The sequence below is a fragment of the Chiloscyllium plagiosum genome, unplaced genomic scaffold (assembly GCF_037043375.1).
Source record: "Chiloscyllium plagiosum isolate Xiang-an unplaced genomic scaffold, Cpla_swu_hap1 HiC_scaffold_7, whole genome shotgun sequence".
Classification (NCBI taxonomy): domain Eukaryota; kingdom Metazoa; phylum Chordata; class Chondrichthyes; order Orectolobiformes; family Hemiscylliidae; genus Chiloscyllium; species Chiloscyllium plagiosum.
Genome location: NW_028270145.1, coordinates 10,523,082 through 10,549,794, shown reverse-complemented (window position 1 = coordinate 10,549,794; position 26,713 = coordinate 10,523,082). Strand labels below are relative to the sequence as shown.

The window sequence follows — 26,713 nt, the reverse complement described above, 5'->3', positions numbered from 1 at the left end:
CATATTATACTCCATTTGCCATACTTTTGCCCCTCACTTAACGTATGTAAAATCTATACAGAACTCCATGGTGGCCATTGCTGGCTATGAACTCATGACCCCAAACTTTCAGCCCAACCCCACAAATTGGCAAGCCCTGTCATCTCGGAAGCATTTCATTTCTTGTGGTTAGGGTGTACCAATAGGATACATGACTGCACTCATTCATTTTCAATGAATTTTAATTTTTTGATTTGAAATTATGCACAATGCATTGCAAGTTCTAGATGAAATTAACATGTCTGATCTTTGATCTAAGATTTCTGAAAGCAATATTATCATAGGATAATCTACTAATGACTGATTGATTAATTAATTTACTGATAGACTTGTAAAATAGGGCTCTGTGTTTGGCAACTCAACAATTTGAGTAATCATAAAATGTAAACTGTGTGTTTGAACTGCCCTCTCTGTTCAAACAGGTTCAGAAAGTTCTCATCATTAATGAGTAACCTAGACATGTGAGTCACCTCAGCAATTACTATTGCTTATGCAAAATCATTGAACTAAGCTAATAACAGCAACAATGGTTGATGGTCCAGATTTAAGGGGATATCTCAGCAAGATTTTGGATTGGGTCAGAAATGTGTGCCAATAATTAACTTAGGATATATAAACCTGCTAGGTAAATGGAAAATGAATTTTGAATTGTTCTGGCAAAATTGATTGGAATCATTGGGCTGAATTTTTCCAATGCTATAGAATTGACTTTGTACGTGATTGAGGGAGGTTGGAACTTTGATAGAATTGCATTAGGTTGCCTCTGATGTACTTATATCTGGTTGCTCAGGGACACTCTGCTGTGTCAGGAATCCTTCAATGCAGTGACTTCACAGCAGGTGGTCTGAGATGTGAAACTTTGGATCCCAGCATTAACTCATAGGACTTGGTCCTCCACAAACAGAAGCTACTTCTGGGAGAGCGATGACTCCAGCAATTTCATACCTGCTGTACTTGCAGCTGCTGCTGTCCTTATGAAGGCACCATCGTGACAATATGGGCTTTTCTGCTATAGGCCTCTGAGCAGCAGCCATACAGTAAGCATGGTTAAAGGCACCACCTATCGCGCTGAATGGATCACAGTCACTGTTCCTAATTGGACAGCGTTACCTTCTTTGCTGCCTCCAGGGCATTAAAACTTACCTAACAAAGTTTGATCAATTAAGTCAGCTATCCAAAATCTTCATGGGGTCAAATGAAGAGGACGTTTAACAATCAGATGTAGGGTTAGAAGACAAGGAGATGGTATGGGGCTTGAGCAGGTCAACATAATTCTAATAGGAACTCACACTTGTCGACTTAAAGAACAAGGAGAAAGTGAGGGCTGCAGATGCTGGGGATCAGAGCTTAAAAATTGTGTTGCTGGAAAAGCGCAGCAGGTCAGGAAGCATCAAAGGAGAAGGAGAATCGACGTTTCGGGCTTAAGCCCTTCTTCAGGAATGAGGAGGGTGTGCCAAGCAGGCTAAGATAAAAGTTAGGGAGGAGGGATTTGGGGGAGGGGCATTGGGTATGCGATAGGTGGAAGGAGGTTAAGGTGAGGGTGATAGGCGGAGAGAGGATTGGGGCGGAGAGGTCGGGAAGAAGATTGCAGGTCAAGAAGGCGGTGCTGAGTCTGATTGTTGGGACTGAGATAAGGTGGGGGGAGGGGAAATGAGGAAGCTGGAGAAATCTGCATTCATTCCTTGTGGATGGAGGGTTCCTAGGCGGAGGATTAGTCGCTCTTCCTCCAGGCGTCGTGTTGCCATGGTCTAGCGATGGAGGAGGCCAAGGACCTGCATGTCCTTGGCGGAGTGGGAGGGGGAGTTAAAGTGTTCAGCCACGGGGTGGTTGGGTTGGTTGGTGCGGGTGTCCCAGAGGTGTTCTCTGAAACGTTCCGAAGTAGGGGGCCTGTCTCCCCAATGTATAGGAGGCCACATCGGGTGCAGCGGATGCAGTAGATGATGTGTGTGGAGGTGCCGGTGAATTTCTGATGGATATTGAAGGATCCCTTGGGGCTTTGGAGGGAAGTGAGGGGGGAGGTGTGGGTGCAAGTTTTGCATTTTTTGCAGTTGCAGGGGAAGGCGCCGAGAGTGGAGGTTGGGTTGGTGGGGGGTGTGGATCTGACAAGGGAGTCGCAGAGGCAGTGGTCTTTGCGGAACGCTGACATGAAGTGAAAATCATGGAGGAGGTGAAGGGCGTGGGTGGTGTCCCGAACATAGGTGGGGAATTCTTGGACTAAGGGAGACAGGACTGTGTCAAGGTATGCAAAAGTGAGTTTGGTGTGGCAGGAGCAGGCTGAGACAATGGGTCGGCCGGGGCAGTCAGGTTTTTGGATTTTGGGCAGGAGGTAGAAACGGGCGGTGCGGGGTTGTGGGACTATAAGGTTGGAGGTGGTGGATGGGAGATCCCCTAAGGTGATGAGGTTATGAATGGTCTGGGAAATTATGGTTTGGTAGTGAGAGGTGGGGTCATGGTCAAGGTGGCAGTAGGAGGAGGTGTCTGCGAGCTGGCGTTTAGCCTCAGCGGTGTAAAGATCGGTGCGCCAAATTACCACCGTGCCTCCCTTGTCTTTAGACAGGTGATCTACTGCCCCCTTGACCATGACCCCACCTCCCACCACCAAACCATCATCTCTCAGACCATCCATAACCTTATCACCTCAGGGGATCTCCCATCCACCGCCTCCAACCTCATAGTCCCACAAGCCTGCACCGCCCATTTCTACCTCCTGCCCAAAATCCACAAACCTGACTGCCCCGGCCGACCCATTGTCTCAGCCTGCTCCTGCCCCACCGAACTCATTTCTGCATACCTCGACATGGTCCTGTCCCCCTTAGTCCAAGAACTCCTCACCTACGTTCGGGACACCACCCACGCCCTCCACCTCCTCCATGATTTTCGCTTCCCCGGCCCCCAACGCCTTATCTTCACCATGGACATCCAGTCCCTGTACACCTCCATCCCCCATCATGAAGGCCTCAAAGCCCTCCACTTCTTCCTTTCCCACCGAACCAACCAGTACCCTTCCACTGACACCCTCCTTCGACTGACTGAACTGGTCCTCCCTCTGAACAACTTCTCTTTCGAATCCTCCGACTTCCTCCAAACCAAAGGAGTAGCCATGGGCACCCGCATGGGCCCCAGCTATGCCTGCCTCTTTGTCGGATATGTGGAACAGTCCATCTTCCGCAGCTACACTGGCACCACCCCCCACCTTTTCCTCCGCTACATTGATGACTGTATCGGCGCTACCTCGTGCTTCCACGAGGAGGTTGAACAGTTCATCCACTTTACTAACACCTTCCACCCCAACCTCAAATTTACCTGGACCGTCTCAGACTCCTCCCTCCCCTTCCTAGACCTCTCTATCTCTACCTCGGACGACCGACTCAACACGGACGTATACTGTAAACCAACTGACTCCCACAGCTACCTAGATTACACCTCTTTCCACCCTGCCCCCTGTAAAAACGCCATCCCATAATCCCAATTCATTCGCCTTCGCCGCATCTGCTCCCAGGAGGACCAATTCCAATACCGAACAACCCAGATGGCCTCCTTCTTCAAAGACTGCAATTTCCCCTCAGATGTGGTTGACGATGCTCTCCACCGCATCTCTTCCACTTCCCGCTCCTCTGCCCTTGAACCCCACCCATCCAATCGCCATCAGGACAGAACCCCACTAGTCCTCACCTACCACCCCACCAACCTCCAGATACATCGGATCATCCTTCGTCATTTCCGCCACCTCCAAATGGACCCCACCACTAGTGATATATTTCCCTCCCCACCCCTATCAGCATTCCGGAAAGACCACTCCCTCCGCGACTCCCTTGTCAGATCCACACCCCCCACCAACCCAACCTCCACTCCGGCCCCTCCCCTGCAACTGCAAAAAATGCAAAACTTGCACCCACACCTCCCCCCTCACTTCCCTCCAAAGCCCCAAGGGATCCTTCAATATCCATCAGAAATTCACCGGCTCCTCCACACACATCATCTACTGCATCCGCTGCACCCGATGTGGCCTCCTATACATTGGGGAGATTGGCGACCTACTTGTGGAACGTTTCAGAGAACACCTCTGGGACACCCGGACCAACCAACCCAACCGCCCCGTGGCTGAACACTTTAACTCCCCCTCCCACTCCGCCAAAGATATGCAGGTCCTTGGCCTCCTCCATCGCCAGACCATGGCAACACGACGCCTGGAGGAAGAGCGACTCATCTTCCGCCTAGGAACCCTCCAACCACAAGGGATGAATGCAGATTTCTCCAGCTTCCTCATTTCCCTTCCCCCCACCTTTTCTCAGTTCTAACCCTCGAACTCAGCACCGCCTTCTTGACCTGCAATCTTCTTCCCAACCTCTCCGCCCCCACCCCCTCTCCGGCCTATCACCCTCACCTTGACCTCCTTCCGCCTATCACATTCCCAACGCCCCTCCCCCAAGTCCCTCCTCCCTACCTTTTATCTTTAGCCTGCTGGACACACTCTCCTCATTCCTGAAGAAGGGCTTATGCCCGAAACATCGATTCTCCTTCTCCTTTGATGCCGCCTGACCTGCTGCACTTTTCCAGCAGCACATAGTTAAAGAACAAGACAATGCTACTCTGTCCAAAACTCAACAAGTGATATGTGATCTGCTCGGTCTTGTAAATGACTGCTGAAACACTACGTGTTAATTCCTGTTGTGTATTAAAAAAAGTAAATTGATGTCGGATCCAAATCTCTTGCAAGTGTAAGGTCTACAGACAAAGAAACCCTGGAAAATCCGGACTCCAAGATAGACAAGCAGGAGGCTGGAAAGACACAGCATCAGGAGGTAGAGAAGTCGAGTTTCAGGTATAAGATCTATGGCATGCAGGGAGTTCCAGCAATTGCAATTGGCACAGAATATCAAGTCGAGAGTGTAGTGCTGGAAAAGTGCAGCAGGTCAGGCAGCATCCGAGGAGCAGGAGAGTTGATGTTTTGAGCATAACGTCGATTCTCCTGCTCCTCAGGTGCTGCCTGACCTGCTGTGTTTTTCCAGCACTACACTCTCAATTCTGATCTCCAGCATCTGCAGTCCTCACTTTCTCCACATAGAATTGCAATTCAATGAAGTAATGTGAGTCTCATTATTCTGAAAGTTTGTTGGTAGTTCTGGGAAAATAAATTCTGTTCAATTGACTTCACTCAGTGAATATACCCACTTCGGAAAAAATTGTGCAATATTTCTAAAGTCCAGAATGTACATGAGCTTTCTTATCACATTGTTAACTAATTCCACTGAGATTTACTGTACCAAAGGAACAGCTGAATTCAGAGTGGGATTCAAGGTGGCAGAGTTAATGAGGTTTTCATTCTGAGATTTTCTGGTGAAGAATGTTTGTTGAGGGTTTTTTATAATTTATAATACATTGTCTTCAGTCTAGGACTGAAGACCTGCATGTAGTGGAAAAGTATTCTGCTCTCTAGTAGGATTATTCATTACCTCAATAAATATTGGAAGCAACATTCGATTTCGAAGCCTTAAGATTCATGCACTAGCAAAATGTTCTGAAGGTTAAATTGGCTCATTCCTGAAAACAGGGGTTCACAGTACATAATTAACCCATGCCCTTCCACTGTGTTGTAGTCAGCATGTTAAATCTAGGCTGTCTGCTAGTTTAAATGATTGCTGGATGTACCCGACACTGATTACTCACTGCACACACCAACAGGGAACTATTATAAGTGGCTACTATTACTCAAAGCCAGCCTGTATGCTTTAAAGGGGATGAGACACTGTGGCTGCCAAAATTCATGTTTTTAAAAACATATTGCTCCACTCCCTCTGTCTGAAACTCTGATTTTGTAAGAACTGCAACAACACTGTTCTAAGGTTAACCAGAGACAGGGTTTATTTCACACATTCTTAGACATGCTACGGGGTGGGGGGAATACTTTGCAGCACTGGAAAACTTCCAACTGTACAAGGGGAAACCAAAATCAAAAGGATTAGGAGTTTATTCAATTAGCAACAACCCGTTTACAAAACAAATGGTGGGTTACTGGGTTTTCCATTTCCTTAGTTTTGAGAGAATGCAACAGCTTTAAGCTAGAATTAACAGTCTGGAATTCAGTGTGGACATAATTAATTGACTAACCAACAGTTCATAAGTCACAGGCAGTTTTCTATTTGAAATTTCATTGAAGATCTTTTGAGGAATCTTGCTGAACTGTAATTTCTGTTTTTCTGTTTTGACCAAGTAAATGTAATTATTTGCAGAGAGCAGAAAATGTAGGTTGATAGCTGTTTTTATAATCCAGCGGTTTTTCCTATGTAGCCTGGAGTTAGAGATTTTGATATTGTCGGTAGATATACGAAACAGTGTTGACCCCTTTTACTAATTGATATTTTAAAAGTGTATTGTTAAAAGACAGCTGGATTGAGTACTCTGAGAGTAATTTCACAAATCGTCCGGAGGGGTTGGGGAACAGTTACCAATGAGACAAAGGCTTGAATTTCAGATATCCAACAGCTCATGGCCCATCTCAGAGGTTACGTGGGAATTCATTATCTCAACTTCTTACCAGATAAAAGTGGTTTGCAATTCTATTGCATATGGGGCTTTCTTGGAGACATTCGCTCTCTGTGTCAGCTTACAATGCAATGGTAGTGTCCCATTATTCTGAACCAGGAAGTCCAGGTTCAAGTCCCACCTGTTCCAGGTATGAGTCACCACATATCTGAACAGTTTGTTGGAATAACTATCGCTACATTGTGCCATTTTAAGGGCTGTTGTGGTGCAGTGGTAGTGTCCCTACCTCTGAGCATAGATGTCCATGATTAAGTCCCATGCGCCCCAGACGTATCTTATAATCTTTCTGAACAGGTTGATTTGAAAATATCTATAATGCAACAGTAAACATTCCGATCCCATCAGTGTCTATGTGAAGTGATGACTGGCTGACTTTGATGTCTGAGACACTTCTGGAAGATTACTGCTAAGTCCAATCATGTGAGAACAGCAGGGCTGCTTGATGTCTTTTTACAACAATCACTATATATTAAGGTTAGGTGTTTAATCCATTCATTGTGTAGGAGTAGTAGTAATCCTGCCGTATAGGAAGAAGTTTATTCATCTGATATAAGTTCTCAAGGTGATCAAGCTCATTTTCAAATGACAAACTATATTGGTGGCAATTGCAAGGATTTCACAATCTCCTGCCAAAAATGACATCTCCCAAATAACCAATGCTCAGGGCTGCTATTTATATCTATTTTGCTACTGACTACAGCAATGACAATAAAAGGCCCTTACATTTTCTGCTGGGTTCTGGGTTACCAGGTACAGGGAGTCATAGATTGTGCATTTGTGACCATCTCAACATGACCCCAGATCAACAGCAACAAGCATAAATTGAAGGGAATTCCCCTTTTTTAATGTATAACCACCAGAAGATTTGTATTTTTGGCTGTGTGAGCTATCCAGAAAACTGTCATAATGTCATTTTCTTCCATGCCAGCAAGTTCCATTTAATCAAATGGCTCTGACATCATTGCTGCATCAAAATCCTTTTGCTTCTATGTTACACCAATTACACAACATCTTTCCCAAAGCCTTTGTCCCCTTATATTTACAATGCAAACATTTTCTGATCTCATTCTGAGGTTGAGGATGGTTGTCAGCATGATGATTACTCTCTTTGGCGGTTATGGATCTTTCTTCTTTCTGGTTTTCTGAGAACTAGTTCCACATTTTTATTGTTTCTTGCTCAATTTATATAAATGTGTTACGATTTCTCTTTAGAATTCTATGATTTATTTCGATCCTGTATGATTTCAGTTGTTGTGTCTTTGCTAAGATCACTCCTTTCCCTTGTTGATCTAATATCCATACTCGCTCCTCGTGTGCAGATCTGGTAACTCTTGTACTTTTCATTGAAATTTCAAACCAGGTTGTCAGTTCTGCGGCAGAGATGTAAGTTATGTCCTCAATGTCCTGTCCACAAGTAACTCTAATAGTGATAGCCCATTTTATACTGGTGAGAATCAGTTATGTAAAATATAAGATTCAAATCTTCATTCTTCTTCAGTAACATTTTTGCAGTGTACACTCTTCACTCAGTTTCTTCATTTGTTTGAGAATAAATTGCTCACTTACAAATTCAGATCATTATCTGTTACTACAATATCTGGAAGCCCATTCCATTAACAGATTCTCTCGAGTGATTTTATTACTTCACCTGCCATGATATTGTGACTTCAATCCATCTTGAGTAATGGTCTGGGATGATAATGAAGATCATCCCTTTGAACTCAAATAAATCCATTCCCATGGCCTTGATGGAAAAGATAAAGGTTAAAGTGGCTACTTTTTTGCTTGGCTGTTTACAATGCATGGAACACAGTTAGCAATCATTTCCTGACTCTGTAATTCCCAATTGTCCTTGATAAATTTTTCTGAATTAATCTTATGACCTATAATACTAGACTTTTATTTCTTTATATTGCTGTACATAGTACCATTTGTACCTAAAATGGTGCCATAGCGGCAACTAGTAAACAGTATTCATTTGAGTACATGGAAAATAAAGCTAATTCTAATAAATTCTCGAATGTATCTCAAGTCAAAGAGCTCCTGGTATTGCCAATCTCTCATTGCAGACAAACATGTTATTCCTGAAGGTGAGGTGTCTGTACTGTTAAAAATATCAAAATATGTAGTTGGATTGTTAGATAAACAATCTCACTATTCATCCAGTCATTACTTCCAGGTCTGTATACATTCTTCATCCCATTGCTCCCATATTTCTTGCAGATCTCATTCAGTGGTTGGCAAATGATTCTGTAGGCTATAATCTCTTCAATTAAGTGTTCGTCTGCTTGTTTCATTCCATTTGATGGCATTCATGACGGAACGTTTGCTGTTGTTTGATATTTTCCCTGTATATACATTCTGTAATTGAGATGTATCGCATTAACCTCAATCTTAACTATTGAATTCGGGCATCTTAGTTATTTTGTTTGTGTTCAGAAGTGTGGTTGATGATCAGTTTCAAATTTATAGCATATAACTTAGGTTGTATATAATTCCATCACATAATCTACACATTTTCACATGTACATGTTACTGTTCAAGCTTCTTTGTCATTTGTTGCATCACGTTGATCTGTCACTGTTAATGATCTACAAGCACAATAAACCAATTTATAGTTTCCAACTTTCTGCACTTGAAAGATTACTGCCCCAATACTATTGAGGATGCCTCATTTGCTGTTATCGTCAGTAGATGTGGGTCACAGTGTACTAAGATTTCTGAAGAGGTCTGAGTGGTTTCATTGTGTTAAAAGCCTTTTCCTGATCAATTTCCTGAACACATTGCTAACCATGGTGTAAAAACTATCTCAAAGGTTCATTAACCTCAGAAAACTTGGTAGAAACTTGCTCAACTGATTTATCATCACAGGAATCATAGAAGGTCCAAGGCTTTGAAAATTCTTCTATTACTTATGTCTTTTGTGGATCTATTTTAATTCAGGTAACATGCCCATGTAATTTTATCTTTGGTTTGAAAATCACATTTCTCAGTCAATGATCATATCTATATTCTGTAGGGTATTCTTGGCTAGTCTTGCAAGGCTTACTTCTAATGAGTCCATTGGCTAAATCCCATGATCCTCTGCTTTGTTTAAATTAGTCAAATCACACAGAATCTTATCGAACTATTGGCTTTTGGTTCTGTAACCGTGCTTGAATACCATCTTCTTGGCATAGTAACTGGTGAAAACACTCCTTGTCACAGTTTATTCTCAATTACTTTATTAACTTTGAGTGATTGAGGCATCTTTCTTGGTGTGGATCATCAGACTGATTTAATATTATCCCATAGGATGATGTGATATTGTGTCTTCAATTTCCCCAAACCTGAGAACTATTTTAGTAATTCACTTTGAAATCAATTTACATGGTCTGTGTCTCCAGTGTTATTGATTTACAGATTAATCTCAGCTTTAATCTCTGTTTAGCAGAGCACACTGTTGATTCTGAATGACACAGAGATATGTTACGAGTACCATTCCCTCAAACCTAAGCTTTGCCATGAATACTTTTAATGCTTTTCCTGCAGAACCTTGCAACTTTATTGAGGATGGCTGCAACGTTAAGATTATCTGAGCTGATCTGATAACAGTAAAAGACTGACTAACATTGCAAGTTTAAATTGTGTGGGGTGTCCGTTTACCTTCAGGGGGTGACAGTGATTTTGTTTTCAGAATCATTAATTTTTCTCAAAAACGACTTTTTTCTGGACCGGTGATTGTTTAAAGAATGAGTCCTTTTGCTTCACTGTTGTCGGATTTTAAACTGACAGGTTATTTTAAACAGACACACTTTTCCACAGTAATGGCAGTGTGCTCTCAAAACAGGGTGTTCTTTTCAGTTGTGTAGCTATTTCCCATCATTTTGAGGCCAATTTCTCCATGTTGCCAGACTGTAGTGTACGCTCTCTTTCTTCGTTGCAGCTTATGAACTCAATCACTATGTTCCTTTTTTACATATAGCACCTCAGTTTCCCCTCGAACATACATCCTGTTTTGTTTCAAAGTTCCATTTGGTTAGTAATCTGCATAGCTCTGTCTAATGGCAAATTGCTTCTGGCTTATATTAGTATGATAAGGCCTGGAAATGTGTTGCTGGAAAAGCGCAGCAGGTCAGGCAGCATCCAGGGAACAGGAGAATCGACGTTTCGGGCATAAGCCCTTCTTCAGGAATGGGGAAAGTTTGTCCAGCAGGCTAAGATAAAAGGTAGGGAGGAGGGACTTGGGGGAGGGGCGTCGGAAATGTGATAGGTGGAAAGAGGTCAAGGTGAGGGTGATAGGTCAGACTGGGGTGGGGGTGGAGAGGTCGGGAAGAAGATCTCAGGTTAGGAAGGCGGTGCTGAATTTGATGGATTTGACTGAGACAGGGTGGGGGGAGGGGAAATGAGGAAACTGGTGAAATCCGAGTTCATCCCTTGTGGTTGGAGGGTTCCTAGCCGGAAGATGAGGCGTTCTTCCTCCAACCGTCGTTTTGTTGTGGTCTGACGATGGAGGAGTCCAAAGACCTGCATATCCTTGGTGGAGTGGGAGGGGGAATTGAAATGGTGAGCTACAGGGTGGTTGGGTTGGTTGGTCCGGGTGTCCCAGAGGTGTTCTCTGAAACGCTCCGCAAGTAGCCGGCCTGTCTCCCCAATATAGAGGAGGCCACATCGGGTGCAGAGGATGCAATAGATGATGTGTGTGGAGGTGCAGGTGAATCTGTGGCGGATATGGAAGTTTCCTTTGGGGCCTTGGAGGGAGGTGAGGGGGGAGGTGTGGGCGCAAGTCTTGCACCTCCTGCGGTTGCAGGGGAAGGTGCTGGGAGTGGAGGTTGGGTTGGTGGGGGGTGTGGATCTGACGAGGGAGTCACGGAGGGAGAGGTCTTTACAGAATGCTGATAGGGGAGGGGAGGGTAATATATCCTTGGTGGTGGGGTCCGTTTGGAGGTAGCGGAAATGACGGCGGATGATGCGCTGTACATGGAGATTGGTGGGGTGGTAGGTGAGGACCAGTGGGGTTCTGTCCTGGTGGCGGTTGGAGGGGCGGGGTACAAGGACGGAGGAGCGGGAAGTGGAAGAGATGCGGTGGAGGGCATCGTTGACCACGTCGGGGGGGAAATTGCGGTCCTTGAAGAAGGAGGCCATCTGGGTTGTGCGTTTTTGGAACTGGTCCTCCTGGGAGCAGATGCGGCGGAGTCGAAGGAATTGGGAGAATGGGATGGCGTTTTTACTGGGGGCAGGATGGGAGGAGGTGTAGTCCAGGTAGCTGTGGGAGTCGGTCGGTTTGTAGTAGATGTCCGTGTTGATTCGGTCGCCTGAGATAGAAATAGAAAGGTCGAGGAAGGGGAGGGAGGAATCTGAGACTGTCCAGGTGAATTTGACGTCGGGGTGGAAGGTGTTGGTGAAGTGGATGAACTGTTCAACTTCCTCGTGGGAGCATGAGGCGGCGCCGATACAGTCATCGATGTAGCGGAGGAAAAGGTGGGGGGTGGGGCCAGTGTAGTTGCGGAAGATGGACTGTTCCACATATCCTATGAAGAGGCAGGCATAGCTGGGGCCCATGCGGGTGCCCATGGCTACTCCTTTCGTTTGGAGGAAGTGGGAGGATTGGAAAGAGAAGTTGTTCAGGGTGAGGACCAGTTCAGTCAGTCGAAGGAGGGTGTCAGTGGAAGGGTACTGGTCGGTACGGCGGGAAAGAAAGAAGTGGAGGGCTTTGAGTCCTTCGTGATGGGGGATGGAGGTGTACAGGGACTGGATGTCCATGGTGAAAATAAGGCGTTGGGGACCGGGGAAGCGAAAATCATGGAGCAGGTGGAGGGCATGGGTGGTGTCCACCCATCACTCCACCAAGGATATGCAGGTCTTTGGACTCCTCCATCGTCAGACCACAACAAAACGACGGTTGGAGGAAGAACGCCTCATCTTCCGGCTAGGAACCCTCCAACCACAAGGGATGAACTCGGATTTCACCAGTTTCCTCATTTCCCCTCCCCCCACCCTGTCTCAGTCAAATCCATCAAATTCAGCACCGCCTTCCTAACCTGAGATCTTCTTCCCGACCTCTCCGCCCCCACCCCAGTCTGACCTATCACCCTCACCTTGACCTCTTTCCACCTATCACATTTCCGTCGCCCCTCCCCCAAGTCCCTCCTCCCTACCTTTTATCTTAGCCTGCTGGACAAACTTTCCCCATTCCTGAAGAAGGGCTAATGCCCGAAACGTCGATTCTCCTGTTCCCTGGATGCTGCCTGACCTGCTGCGCTTTTCCAGCAACACATTTCCAGCTCTGATCTACAGCATCTGCAGACCTCACTTTCTCCTATGATAAGGCCTCACCTGCAACCCAAAACACAATCCAATCATGAATCAATTCTGCTTTCAATCCTTCAAAAGCACAATTCTCTACCATCCAATAACAATCATTATTGAATAAATCCATGCTTTTACCTGACCTCTGTCATCTTCTATTGAACTTTGCAAGCTCAACAATTAAATATCTTCAAACATTGAAATAAGCATTGAACACCAATTATGTCTATTCACATGATGCTGCATTCTCATCAAGGTTAGTGTTCGTTCCCACAACATACAGTAGTCTACAAACTTGGTCCTCTGGCCTTGCTTATCCAAAGCAGCAGATATTTGTTACTTAGTGAGCTTTTTCTCCCCAGTTCTTCCACTCCTGCACCTGGTGCCCTTACTCAGTTGCGTGGAACATTTCCGAGAGTGGCTTCCCTGTTTCTCCAGCATCATTGTCACTGATTCCATTCCTTAGTATCTGGACTATACTTTTGAGGTCTGGAAATGTTTCTGTCTCTGCCATCATGTCTGATCCGCTGCTCAGTGCTCATCATTGTTTGGGTCTCCAGGGTAAATGTGTAATGTCCTTTTGTTCTTGTGGTGGCTCTTGTTGCGGTGTGTCTTCAAACAATTTCCTCTATTCTTCTTGACTATGAGTTTGCTTTGTTTGCTCACTTTGAAGCTTTGTTGTTTGGTTAAGTCTATCTCTATTTAATTTTCCAAGGTAAATCTGCTGGAGTCCATTAAACTTCCTGCAAGAACTCTTTATTTAGGTTTGATAGGATCCTACAGGTATAAGTTCTCAGTTTGAGATTAGAGCTTCTGCTCCCTTCCAGCTCTTGTTAATTGTGTAATTTTGACAGCATTGCTACATCACTATGATTCTGCAGGCATCTGACATCAACCCCATTGCTTTACAAGACCTTTCTTAGTATCTGTCTTGCACCACACCAGAAGGAACCTGTTGAGTGTGAGTAGTTTTCATCTTCTGCTGGCAACAGCCACTCAGAAACACTTGTTGGGTTCGCGTGACAAAAGTCATGAATCAGAACTGACAAGGTGAAAGGTTCAAAGCCATATTTTGCAGATAATCATATTTTAGTGGTTGGTGACATCGATTCACCATTAGAGAGTGCTCAATACAGTAAGGCTATCTGTCATTTAATTCTGCCCACCTTGCCGTCTCCAGTGGTTAGTCACGCAGAGACCTAGTTTATCTCCAGCGCTTCCTTCTCCCCTCTCGGCGGGAGGCTATCATCGGAGGATAATGTTTCTGGTGATTTGGTTTGCTCTTCTGCACTCTCCTCTGCTCTAGGAGAAAACGAAGAGTGCGAGTTGGGGAACGTGGTGAACAGGGAACTGTGTGAGGGATAGGCCTAACACTGCAATAAGTTGAGAACAAGTGTCAGTGGTGGCTGGTCAGATCAGGTTCTCAGAAGGATCTCGCCCCCATCCCCAGGTTGAGGGGGATGGATGTATATGCAAGCTGTGCTGAAATAAGGGGTGTGTGAAAGAGAATGCTGTACCTCCTGCTGGTTTTAGATTACTTACAGTGTGGAAACAGGCCCTTTGGCCCAACAAGTCCACACCAACCCTCGAAAGAGCAACCCACCCAGACCCATTCCCCTACACCCAACACTACGGGCAATTTAGCATGGCCAATTCACCTAACCTGCACATTTTTGGACTGTGGGAGGAAACCGGAGCACCCGGAGGAAACCCACAAAGACACGGGGAGAATGTGCAAACTCCACACAGTCAGTTGCCTGAGGCGGAAATTGGCACTGTGGCACTGTGCTAACCACTGTGCCACCCAGTGGTGCACTGAAACAGGGCGTCATTGTCACTGATTCCGTCCCTAAGTATCTGCACCACATTTTTGACCAGAAGTTTGACTCACTTATGTCATCATCATGCACCGTTGTTGCTGCCCTCTCTTACTGCACCATTCTCTGCTCTGGGATCCACTCACCACATCCCTAGCTGCTTCCTGTGGCAAACCTGCTCACTGCCTGGCACATCAATTCACTCAGGCAGTGGTTGAGCCAGCAACAATTCTTCAGGGGAGCTCCTCTGTATGAACATTATTATCATTCATCGCAGGGGCACCAAACCGCCACATTAAATAAACTGGGAGTATGCAGCCATTACACAAGACCTGTGGTATTTCTGGCAGTGATGTCACATGCACAGAGGTGGCATGGACTGTGAGTGCAACCCCTACAATTGCTGTGGCATGCAACGTGATCACAAGGAAAGGCTTGACAAGGTACTGAGGGCCCTGAGTAGGCCAGGCCATCAGCTTTCCTGGCCAAAGAGACTGACCTCTGGCACTGTATCTTGGAGTATAGCACCACACTCTTCGCTGCCATTTCCAATGATGCCTTGCTTTTTCTCTGTGGCTCAGTTCTTCCTCCCGTTGATGAGAAACTGAGCATTCCTGACACCCTTCCCATCTGCAGTAAGGGTGTCATGGAGATCCATTTATAAGTGCAGCCTTTGCCAAGTGTCCTCCATTTGTCCAGCTTTTGGAATATTCCTGACACCTTTGACCACCATGTCCTCTTGGGTTCCTCTAAATAGTGTAGGTCATCATTACACTTGCCCACCCAATTTGATCGGGAAACCTGGAAATCCCATGTATATGCAAGTATCTGAATTTAAAAAGTCATTGATTCGACAAATCTCCATGTCCTTGACCCGCTGATAGGCCCCACACCCCCCACAATACTGTGACACAGTCAGAATATTAAGGTTCAGGCCATTTCTCTTTCCCCTTGAACCCCTTACACTTCTTGATCCACTGTAGTCTGTCGTTGAATTGCCAAGCTTCCTCAGTTTTCACCTTGTTAGTTGTCAATTCTTTTCCATGTCTCCAGCTTCAATTTAGGTTGTCACTATGCAGCAGATCCACAATGCTGTAGCAAAAACCTGATACCTAATTAAATGTGAAATACATTTTTATTCAGTGATATTGATCTCTTTTTGATTGCTTCCAAATAAAACAGCAAGCTAGGATTATTGGGAAATTCAACACTGTTGAAAATAATTTTATATTTCAATAAATTATTCACATGTGTTTCGATCCAGTGTTCCAGATTCAATATCTTGGATTTGAAGACAGTGACTCAAAATTATGTATTTATTCAGCCAATTTTTGAGCTGCTCAATGCTTGGGTGATTTCAGATGCATTCTGACCTTGATCTTACATTTTAGGACTTGAAGATTAGCTTTGCTATTGTCACTTGGAACAACACACAGGCTGCAAGATTGTGTATGTTTCTCCTGCTTTCTGACAAAAGTGATCCTTATATTTACCTTGTCACCATAACTGTCTTTCAGGGTTGAGACGGAGAGTGAGAGAGAGAGATTCATCCTAAACAAAATATGTCTTTTAATCATTTGGAACACCAACTTGCATTTATATCAAGACTTTAAGATAGTGAAACAGCCCAAAGGTTTTCTTCCAAAAGGATATGAACAACCATGGTAAATTCATTAATAAATGGTAAATTCATTAAGTCAAATGTGATTGAATACACATGGTCACATGATGGCTGGATTTATATGCCCAGCCTCCATGGGAGGGCTGGCAAGTGAGGAGGGACAAAGAAAGTGGGTGAGATGGATGGCTGGGCACCAGACTGTTCCTTCCTGCCTTTGTCCATATTTTGTGAGCAGTTAGGTAGGTGGTGAGTGGCTTATCAGAGAGTAGGCCAATTGAAATCCTTAATTGGCAAATTAATGTGGGGAGGAGGGTGCTAGTGGCATTTGGTGAGACTGCAAGGTATATCCCGGTGGACTACTTACAGGCTCGGTTCACAGGCAATCCAAAGAAGACCCCCTTCAGCAGCTTCTGCCAGAATCCATCTAGCCTTCCAGGACAATGCCCATCTAGCCAGGGCCTGCCTGCCTTGATCGATCCCAGCAAACCCACATCATCCACTTTGCTTCCTGGCCTTTATTGAAGTTTCTTGTCCAAGACTTGTTGCAGTCCCAGCAGTGGACACCACTCACTGTGGTGCTGCTATGACAAAGAAGCTGCTGGCTGGCTGTCTACTCTTAAAGAGGGCTGAGGCCATACCTTCAGGCAACTATTTGCCTGAACCACCCAAGATACAGGCAAAGCTTCCAGTGCTACTGTAAGGGGCCTTGATACCAAATTTCAGGCCAGTTGGTTGGACATCCACACCATCTTCATGTTAAAGCCCAGCCTATGATTGATGAGAGTTATTTTTTTAAATGGGGACATATTGAACCTCATCACCTTGCACATACCTCTTGTAGAAACCCCACAGTGTATCTCTTTTCCTGAAATTATGCTTCCATTTTACATACCCATGTCTGAAAAACAGGATCCACAATTTAGTGATACAAATGAACAGTTTGGTATTTTGAGAACTGGTGTCAGATTTTCCAAAACATTCCATTTAAGAAATTTTCGACCATCAATTTGAAATGGATGCGGACCCAAATTGCAGGATAAAGGTTCTAGCTCACGGAATCACTCAGCCTCATTAATGATAAATTCTGATTTCAACACGGTGAGTTTAAAATCCTCCTAACTTTATAAACAGTACATTCACAAAGTCTACTTTGAAAATGACCATTAAGAGTGAAAGCAATAGCTTGTTTAATTTTGATTTTTGTTTGAATCAACAAGAAGATTTGGGTTTGATTTTGACAGTTGGCCAGCTGATTAGTAGACTGTCATAATTTTGAGACCCTAGCATTATTTACATCTGGCAGGGGAAAAGCTGGTACCATTGTCTGGCCTCCCACTGGCATATCAGGATTGGGGTAGTGGTTTTCGATTGACTATTTTAAACAACTATTTTGCACCTCATTTTTCAATGGTACTTTGGGCCTCAGGAGTTCTGTGCATATTGTTATTTAGTGAATGGGCATTGGGGTGGTGGTGGAGGGGGAAGGGGTTGTAAGCTTTGGCATGACCGCACTTGAGTCAGCCCACGAATAATCTTTCTCTCATCAACAACAGCTCATGATCTCATTATGCAAGGCAACCTTCAGGTGGGAAAACCAGATGAATGTTTTGACAAAGCAAAATCGACTTGTTGTCAAAACGATTGTCACACTTCAAAATGGACATTGATTGCAGATCCCTGGCACTTCTTCAAATAGTGTACAAGGTTGTTAGGTTTACTCATCTCTGCCTCTCAGTTGAGTCAATTTACTGACAGTTAACTTCACAGTTTCTGAAACTCAAATGCCATTTCACTACACTTGTTAAATTGCATTTCATTCCCAGAAGGGGTCATGCCCAAGTCATGTTCAAGTTGACGGTTTCATGAGAATTGCAATGGTTTTCTTTATCCATGATACATTTTGGCATTGCAAATACAAGCCAGAGATGCAGGTATTAGATACAGCAATGGGATGTCAAAACTTTTCAATATCAATGTATATTGCATGAATTTTGCTACACAAACCTAAGTGACATATTCCTCCACCATGACACAATTTTTTTATATTGCTCGAGATTGAATAAAATGGATTCCTCTCACAACAATGTATGTAGAAACAAGGGAGATAGTGTGCATGATGAACAATATGGAAATACTACACAGTAAGTGATATGTGTTGTGCATACCTCTATACTCAATTTTCCAACCTAATCAGCAGAAGTGTAGAATGAGGGAAGGGATTAGCACAGAAATGGTACAGTGCAGTAGGAGGCTATTTGACCCATCATGTCTCTTCTCTAGTGCTAATCTCCTGCCGTTTCCCCATATCCCTGCACACCATTTCAATGCACATGGCTGAAACAGGGATAGAGAAACAGAGAAAATGTTAGGAGAGGGCCAAATCAGAGAAATAAAAATGTCAAGATGCATTTGCATAGGGCTGGGACAGAACAAAGGGTTTAGTGCAAAGCTGGAGTACAGACCTTCAAGTACAGAGCCTGCACAACAAATTGAGAAAGGAGCTGAGTGAGAGTAAGAACACAGAACTGTGACAAGAAGCAATTACTACTAAAAATATTCTGTTACTTTTTCTTAGTCATCCATGTGATGGTGGTAAATCTAGTGTTTATTGTGTATTTCTATTTGCTCTCGAGAAGGACAATTTCTTGAAGGACAGGCCTCTGTGTGGTATTGTACACCCATATACGGTTAGACAGAGAGCTCCAAGATTTTGACACAGTGCTGATGAAGGAATTATAACACATTTTCAGGTCAGGATGGTGTGTGACTTGGAAGAAAACTTGAAGGTGAGGCTGTTGTTTGGTCTTCTGCATAAGAGAGGTGAAAATGTGTTGCTGGAAAAGCGCAGCAGGTCAGGCAGCATCCAAGGAGCAGGAGAATCGACGTTTCGGGCATGAGCCCTTCTTGAAGATTCCCGAAGAAGGGCTCATGCCCGACACGTTGATTCTCCTGCTCCTTGGATGCTGCCTGATCTGCTGCGCTTTTCCAGCAACACATTTTCAGCTCTGATCTCCAGCATCTGCAGTCCTCACTTTCTCCCTGCATAAGAGAGGTCACAGGTTTTAGAATTACTATCAAAGGAGTATTGGTGAGTTGTTGCAGTGCAGTTCTCAACAGCACACATTGTAGCCACAAAGTAATAATGATAGATGGAGCAAATGTTTAAGCTGATTGGTGAGATGCTGCTTTATCCCACATAGTTTATTGATTGTGGTGAGAATTGCATTCATCCAGGCAAGTGAAGGGTATTCCATCATACTCCTGACTTGTAGGTGGTGGAAAGGTTTTGGGGACACAGGAGGTAAGCCACTCGTTGCAGAATGTTCAGCATTTCACCTGCTCTTGTACTTACAGTCTGCATGTGGCTGGTCCACTTAAGTTCCTCGACAACTGTTTGGACCATGCCAGAATGTTGGTAGTTCCAAATTTAGACTTATAGGACCTGTCACTACACATAACTGAACAGCTTCATTTCATGGCAAGTCACACAGCCACTTGTTAGACTTGCATAAGGGTGGTAACTTTCCGAGTGATGTATATGGTATAATTTGTCCTCACGACTCACCATGGGCCATCTAAGGCACATAAAGAAATGTCCCTTTATATCTTATTTTATCTACGACTGGTTTTGCCCAATATGCATTGGCCAAATGATTATGTGAGCTGTTGCAACCAGTTCAAATAAGTTTCCTACCCACACAGTGAAGGATTCTTTCACTTCCGCGAGTCTTTGTAGCTTTTTGCTCTCCTATTTTTTTAAGAGCAATGGCATGTCCATGTGCTCTTTCAACATTGCCAGCAAAATTTATCAACATACCATTCAAGGAAGCCATTGACATCGGCAGTATGTCACTATAGCATGGCAATTGAGATGTACTATCGCTGTTTGAACTTGTATTAATTGAATTCATGAACTATGGCAACTTCTGCAGTTAAGTTCAGTTTCAATGACACCATGTCTATCTAAGTAGATGATGTGACTATGGGATTCTCTCCATGCTGAGCTCTTATTAACATCATAGTTGGTTATAATGAGAAGCGTGTCTTTGATGCAATGACCACTCACCTCCTAACCGTCACACGCTTCCACAATGTGGATGACACATTTGCAATATTTGAATTTGCGTTGCATCAAAGAATTTCTTTAACATGGCTTAATGGGCTCCACCCTGCACTCACACCTACCATTGAAATGGAACAATCAGTTGAGAAATCTGCCAGTCGGTTCTCAGGTTCTTGGCTACCACCTAACAAAAAGCTTTGATTCTTGCATCCTTTTAGCAATCTCTTGTCTGTGTTTGGTCCAAGGCCGAAATGAAGTCTGGAGCTGGCTGGTTCTGACAGATGCAAAGTGAGTGTCAGGGAATAAGCTTTGGTGAGTAGATGCTGGTTATAGCATTGTCAGCAATACCTTCCATCGCTTTACTGATGATTGAGAGTAGAAGGATGGGGCTGTGAATGGGTGGAATAGATTTATTCTTGTTTTTTTGGCAAAGGCAAAATTAAGCAATTCTGCACTTTGCCAGGTAAATGACAGTATGGTAGTTGCATTGCAACAACTTGGTTAATGGCATGACTAGTTCTGGAAAATAAGTCTTCAGCACCACAGCTGGGCTGTTTGTGGAGCTGGTAGCTTTTGCTGTATTCAGTGGAGCCTGTTATCTCCTGTGATCACATGGAGTGGATTGAATTTCCTGTAAACTGGCTTCTCTCATGGTGGGGATCTCAGTGTGAAACCAAAATCCATTTGCCATTCCATTGTTGAAGATGGTTGCAATCACATAGTATGAGCAATTAAAGGAAAGCTCAGAAATATTTATCAATATGTAAGTATGATGCTGCCTGCTTTGAGGATTATACTGGATGACCTCGTACTAATTACTCCTGTGAATGTAAATGCAACATCTGTCCTTGATTAGCTCAAATACCTATGACACAGGTCAGACACTTAGAATAAAGTTGCTTTGAAAGAAGACAGTTACACAAAGAAAACTGTTCTTCTATTCTGCATTAAAATGTCCTGCACCATCTGCTCCGCTGTTAATGTATAATGTTGTTTTGTTAGAATAGTAGCCGTTACTGATTTTTGTTATCTCCACCAATAGGTTTCTGGCCTCGACTTGTTTGTGAGTGCAAAAGGAGCTGCAACAGAAGTTCTAATTATTAACAGTGTAGATGAGAACAGTCTGCCATCTGTACTAATGCCATCCTTTTGGGACAAAATCCACAGAATTAAATATGACAGGAGTCAGCTGGAGTCAAGCATCTAAACCTGAGAAAGCCTGAGTGCCAGAACGTTCAAACCATGGACCAGACCTTTGGTCTCTGCATTGTGGAAACTCTGATCTGTTCACACTATGGCATTTGCCTAGGAAGTTTAAACTACAATTAAGCTCCCAAACATATTGGCTGCCATGCAGTATAACTACTGTTTTCCAACACTGCATGTAAACTTATCCAGGCCCTTCTACTCCTAATGTGCTTGTCTTTGTATTACACTTTGGATTATCATTTGTTTCTGATAACCTTACATGATATGATTCAGCTTGCTGGATTTCCTCTAAATCTTCAGCCTTAATGAATAGGGAGAACGTGAGCACTGCAGATGCTGGAGATCAGATATTCCTGATGAAGAGCTTATGCTCGAAACGTCAATTCTCCTGCTCCCCAGATGCTGCAGTATGGCTGTGCTTTTCTAGCACCACACTTTGAGACTTAATGAAAAACCTTCCCTCTGCACACATCTCTATGACTTATGATATTTTAACCGATCCTACATCCAAACTGAGATACCAATCTACTGTTTGATTTGATTTGATTTATTATTATCACGTTTACCAAGATACAGTGAAAAGTATTGTTTTGCTTGCTATCCAGACAAATCATAACTTACATAAATACATTAGGGTAATAGAACAGAATGTAGAGTATAGTGTTACAGCTACTGAGAAGTGCAGAGAAAAATCAATTCTAATATATGAGAGGCCTGTTCCTAAGTTTGATAACAGCAGGGAAGAAGCTGGTGGTATGTATTTTCAAACTTTTGCATCTTTTGTCGATGGAAGAGGGTGGAAGAGGGTATAACCAGGGTGGGAGAGGTCTTTGATTATGATAGATGCTTTCCTGAGGCAGTGGGAAGTATAAATGGAATCAATAGAAGGGAGGCTAGACACAATTGCATGTGTCCATGAACAAAATATTCATTATTGCACTGAAGCTTCTTGTAACTGGTAACAATTCTTGTAATTCTCCCTGATTAGTACCACCACCTTCTTATTCTGAGCTGTATGTAATTTCAAAACCTTGCTAGTCCATTTAAGAAAATTTATTGCATAATGTTATTTTGAGTCATATCCAAAGCATCTGCTGACCATACCTTGGGCATTACTAGGATCATTCTTCTGTTTAAGTTCCATAATTCCTGTCCTCTGCTAGAATTTCCAGAGGCAGTTGTGACTCTCCTTTCATCTACCCACCTTCAGCTTGGATCTGGGTGGTCCCATGTTATCGGCACCAATGAATTCTCCATCTTTTGTATGACTGCTGAATGTCCAATGTGAGCCATGAAGGCTGCAAGAATGAATGTTTCACAAGGATCCTTTTTTAAGGCTTCTGCCATCTATTCCAGTATATTGTTTATTTCTGAAGATTGATGTCAGGAGTCTACCCAAGTTTGACGCCTTAGCACAGTCCAACAATGTAAAGGCAAGTACTGAATTAGGAATTTCCAAGTAGAATTGTTGCAATCTTACACAGAGTTTCTTAAATTTTATTATAAACTCTTTTATAGAATATCCATTCTGAATTCCAACTATATCAATGCCGGACCATGTGTCATATGGATTTAATACATTGCCTTTCTTTTAATTGGTGTCCATAAATTCAGATAGAATTTGCAAACCTTATTCAGTGTTAATTGTTGAATCCCTTGCTCTGAGAATACTTTGGATATGACACTGGTTAATAAGAAGCAACAGTGCTAAGATGATACTTTGTTTTCAGGAAAGATGTACCCTGTGTCCACATATCTACTTTTCTATCAACTGTAAGGTTCAGCTTAACAAAGTGTCAGTGGTAAATCATCGCACGTAACTTTAATTTCAACCATTCTTCTCCAACGTAACTCCAACTACAATTTTAGGAACATAGAAACAGCAGCAGCCATTCAGTCCCATGAATCTGTTCCACAATCCAATGAAATCATGGCTGATCTGTACCCTAGCTTCATATACCTGCCTTTGCCCCATATCCCTTAATACCTTTTCTTAACAAAACTTAATCTAGCTCAGATTTAAAATTAACAACTGAATCCAGCATCAACTGCTGTTTGTGGCAGGGAATTCCAAACATCTATCATCTTTATGTGTAAACGTGCTTCCTAATATCTCTCCTGAACAGTCTGGGCCTGATTTTTAGTCAATGTCACCTAGCTCTAGAATCCTCAATCAGTGGATTTAGTTTATTGTTATCTACTCTGTCTTTTTCTGGTTATATCTTGAAGATCACCACTTAACCTTCAAAATTCTGCAGAAACAATCCAATTTGTATAATCTCTCTTCATAATTTAATCCCTGAAGTTCAGGTACCAGTCTTGCACACCTTTGTTGTACCCTCTCCAAGGCCAATACATCCTTCCGAAGCAATCTTCTGTCTCAATCTTCCAAGACCTATCTTCCTATCTTTAGAAACTATCCTCGAGTGCCATTATCAATCTGGACCAAACTAGTTGGTGAGATAGAAGTTTTTCCATGTAAATAGAGTTTATTAATTTTTCAGTGTTTCAATTCCTTCCACAGACCAGCTCTACCTGTTCTCCCTTTGCTCTTTCAAACCAGTTTTGCTTTCTAGATATTTTCAAGGTAGTTTCTTCAGAGATGTTGTGAAACACCTCTAGAGTAGGTGGGACTTGAATGCAGGCCTCCGAGCTGCGTAGAGACACTATCACTATGACATAACAGCTCTTTATTTTTGCTCGCCCTTTATATCTATGCAGTCAATTAAAGAATAAGTTATTCCCAATCATCTGCTTATCCACTTGTTGTATTAACATACCATCTTACTATCTGTAACCTTACCAAGTGACCACCCTAACCATCTATCAACCTATCCACCAGCTATTTTATCACCCCACTTACCTGCTGGCTGACTAACGTATCCATCAACCACTCTATTGGTTTATCATTTCATCAGCTGCTGATCTATGCACTCACTTAGCCCATCCTACAATCCCACCCTATAATTTTCATGCATTCACCCATTCAGTAATATTCGCACTGGACATTAAACTTACTTTATGATAGAGAGTGCCATAAAAAGGTGTGTGCCTTTTGCCCTTATTCTCATTGGAGGTTTCTACATTGTGTCCTGCATTGAGTGAGTTTTGGCTGCTGCACTGGAAGTTAGAGTCTTTGTAAATGTGTCTAAGTTTGCAATTCTCAGTCTGATCAACATTGAGTGCAATGGTTTCAACACTGGTCAGAAAAATTGAGGTCAATCCATTTTAAAACTATGGTCTTGATTAAGGCTTAAGGATGATGGATGGCTCTGTGTGGCTGAATAGGTAGATTTAATATTTGCTATAACACTGTATCATACAAACAATGAAAGTTCCAATTTTTAACACTATTCTGTGGTAGTTGTAAGAGGCTTTGGGACTGGACACAGTTTTTCTGGTTAAAGAAGAGAGAATTACAGGCATTCCTGGCTCTTTGATCTGGTTCCTATTTGTTGACACTCCAAAGAAAGTGTGTAAAAAGTTTGTGAGAAGATTTGTAGCTCGGGTGCTCGTTGCTGTGGTTCTGATCGCCGAGCTGGAAGATTTTGTCGCAAACGTTTCGTCCCCTGTCTAGGTGACATCCTCAGTGCTTGGGAGCCTCCTGTGAAGCGCTTCTGTGGTGTTTCCTCCGGTATTTATAGTGGCCTGTCCCTGCCGCTTCCGGTTGTCAGTTTCAGCTGTCCGCTGTAGTGGCCAGTATATTGGGTCCAGGTCTATGTGTTTGTTGATGGAGTTTGTGCTTCTAGGAATTCCCTGGCTGTTCTTTGTTTGGCTTGCCCTATAATGGTAGTGCTGTCCCAGTCAAATTGCATCAAGACACTGTTCAAAAGGGCCACAACACACTGCAGCACACTGCAAAAAGAGGAAGAGGAAGAGGAACACCTATACAAGGTATTCGCAAAAAACGGATATCCTCGCAATTTCATCAACAGATGCCTAAGGGAGAGACAACAGAACGAGGACATGCCGCAACCCAAAGGACTAGCCACACTACCATACATCAAGAACATCTCTGAAATGACAGCCAGACTACTGCGACCACTAGGACTTATAACAGCACACAAACCAACAGCCACTCTCAGACAACAACTCACCAAAACGAAGGACCCGATACCCAGCATGAGCAAAACTAACGTAGTGTACAAAACCCCATGCAAGGACTGCACAAAACACTATATAGGACAAACAGGAAGACAGCTAATGATCTGCATCCATGAACATCAACTAGCCACGAAATGACACGACCAGCTATCCCTAGTAGCCACACACGCAGACGACAAGCAACATGAATTTGACTGGGACAACACTACCATTATAGGGCAAGCGAAACAAAGAACAGCCAGGGAATTCCTAGAAGCTTGGCATTCATCCACAAACTCCATCAACAAACACATAGACCTGGACCCAATATACCGGCCACTACAGAGGACAGCTGAAACTGACAACCGGAAGCGGCAGGGACAGGCCACTATAAATGCCGGAGGAAACACCACAGAAGCGCTTCACAGGAGGCTCCCAAGCACTGAAGTGTGTAAATTCAGATTACACACTGTTGGCCTTCTTTGGTTGAATAGCAGATTTGTACTCAGGAGCACAGTTCCCCTATCCCTTGTCTGAGCATAACTTCTGCATGCTGCTCTGACCCACTCACCTCTGGGTTTCAAAGTCATGCTCCCACAAAAATGATTTGCAACTGATGGGGAAGGGAGATCTGAATATGTTACAACAATTGCTTTGCCAGGAAGAAAATTAAGAAATGCAAAAAAAAAATGACACTGGTCTAAAACCGCTGTAACAGGAAAATATTAAGGTGATGAAAGCTGCTGACAGAAAGAAAAAGAAATAAATATTTCTTTAGGTTGGAGTAGATGCTGAGGAATTTGCAGATGATGAGAAAAAAGGCTAAGAAGATAGAATAGAAGTAGTTGTTTTTAATGGTTTCTAAAGAATGAAATACAGGGCCACAGGGAGTAGTTGAAGCAGATGCCATTATCTTTAAGGGAAGAAGAGATCATTTGAAACAGAAGATATCAAAACGCCAAGGAGAGAACAGAATTGGTTTTGTCTTTTCTGGCAAGGAACTGGCATTTACACAAATACCTCCTTCAAGATACAAACTTCTCTGGCGAG

At 43.5% G+C, this 26,713-nt stretch overlaps 1 protein-coding gene across 1 annotated transcript in view; it reads right to left on the bottom strand.

The window, feature by feature from the left end:
* The window catches only part of kcnh3 (potassium voltage-gated channel, subfamily H (eag-related), member 3), a 771,606-nt gene that overhangs the window by 99,851 nt on the left and 645,042 nt on the right, over positions 1-26,713 (bottom strand). The window lies entirely within an intron of this gene.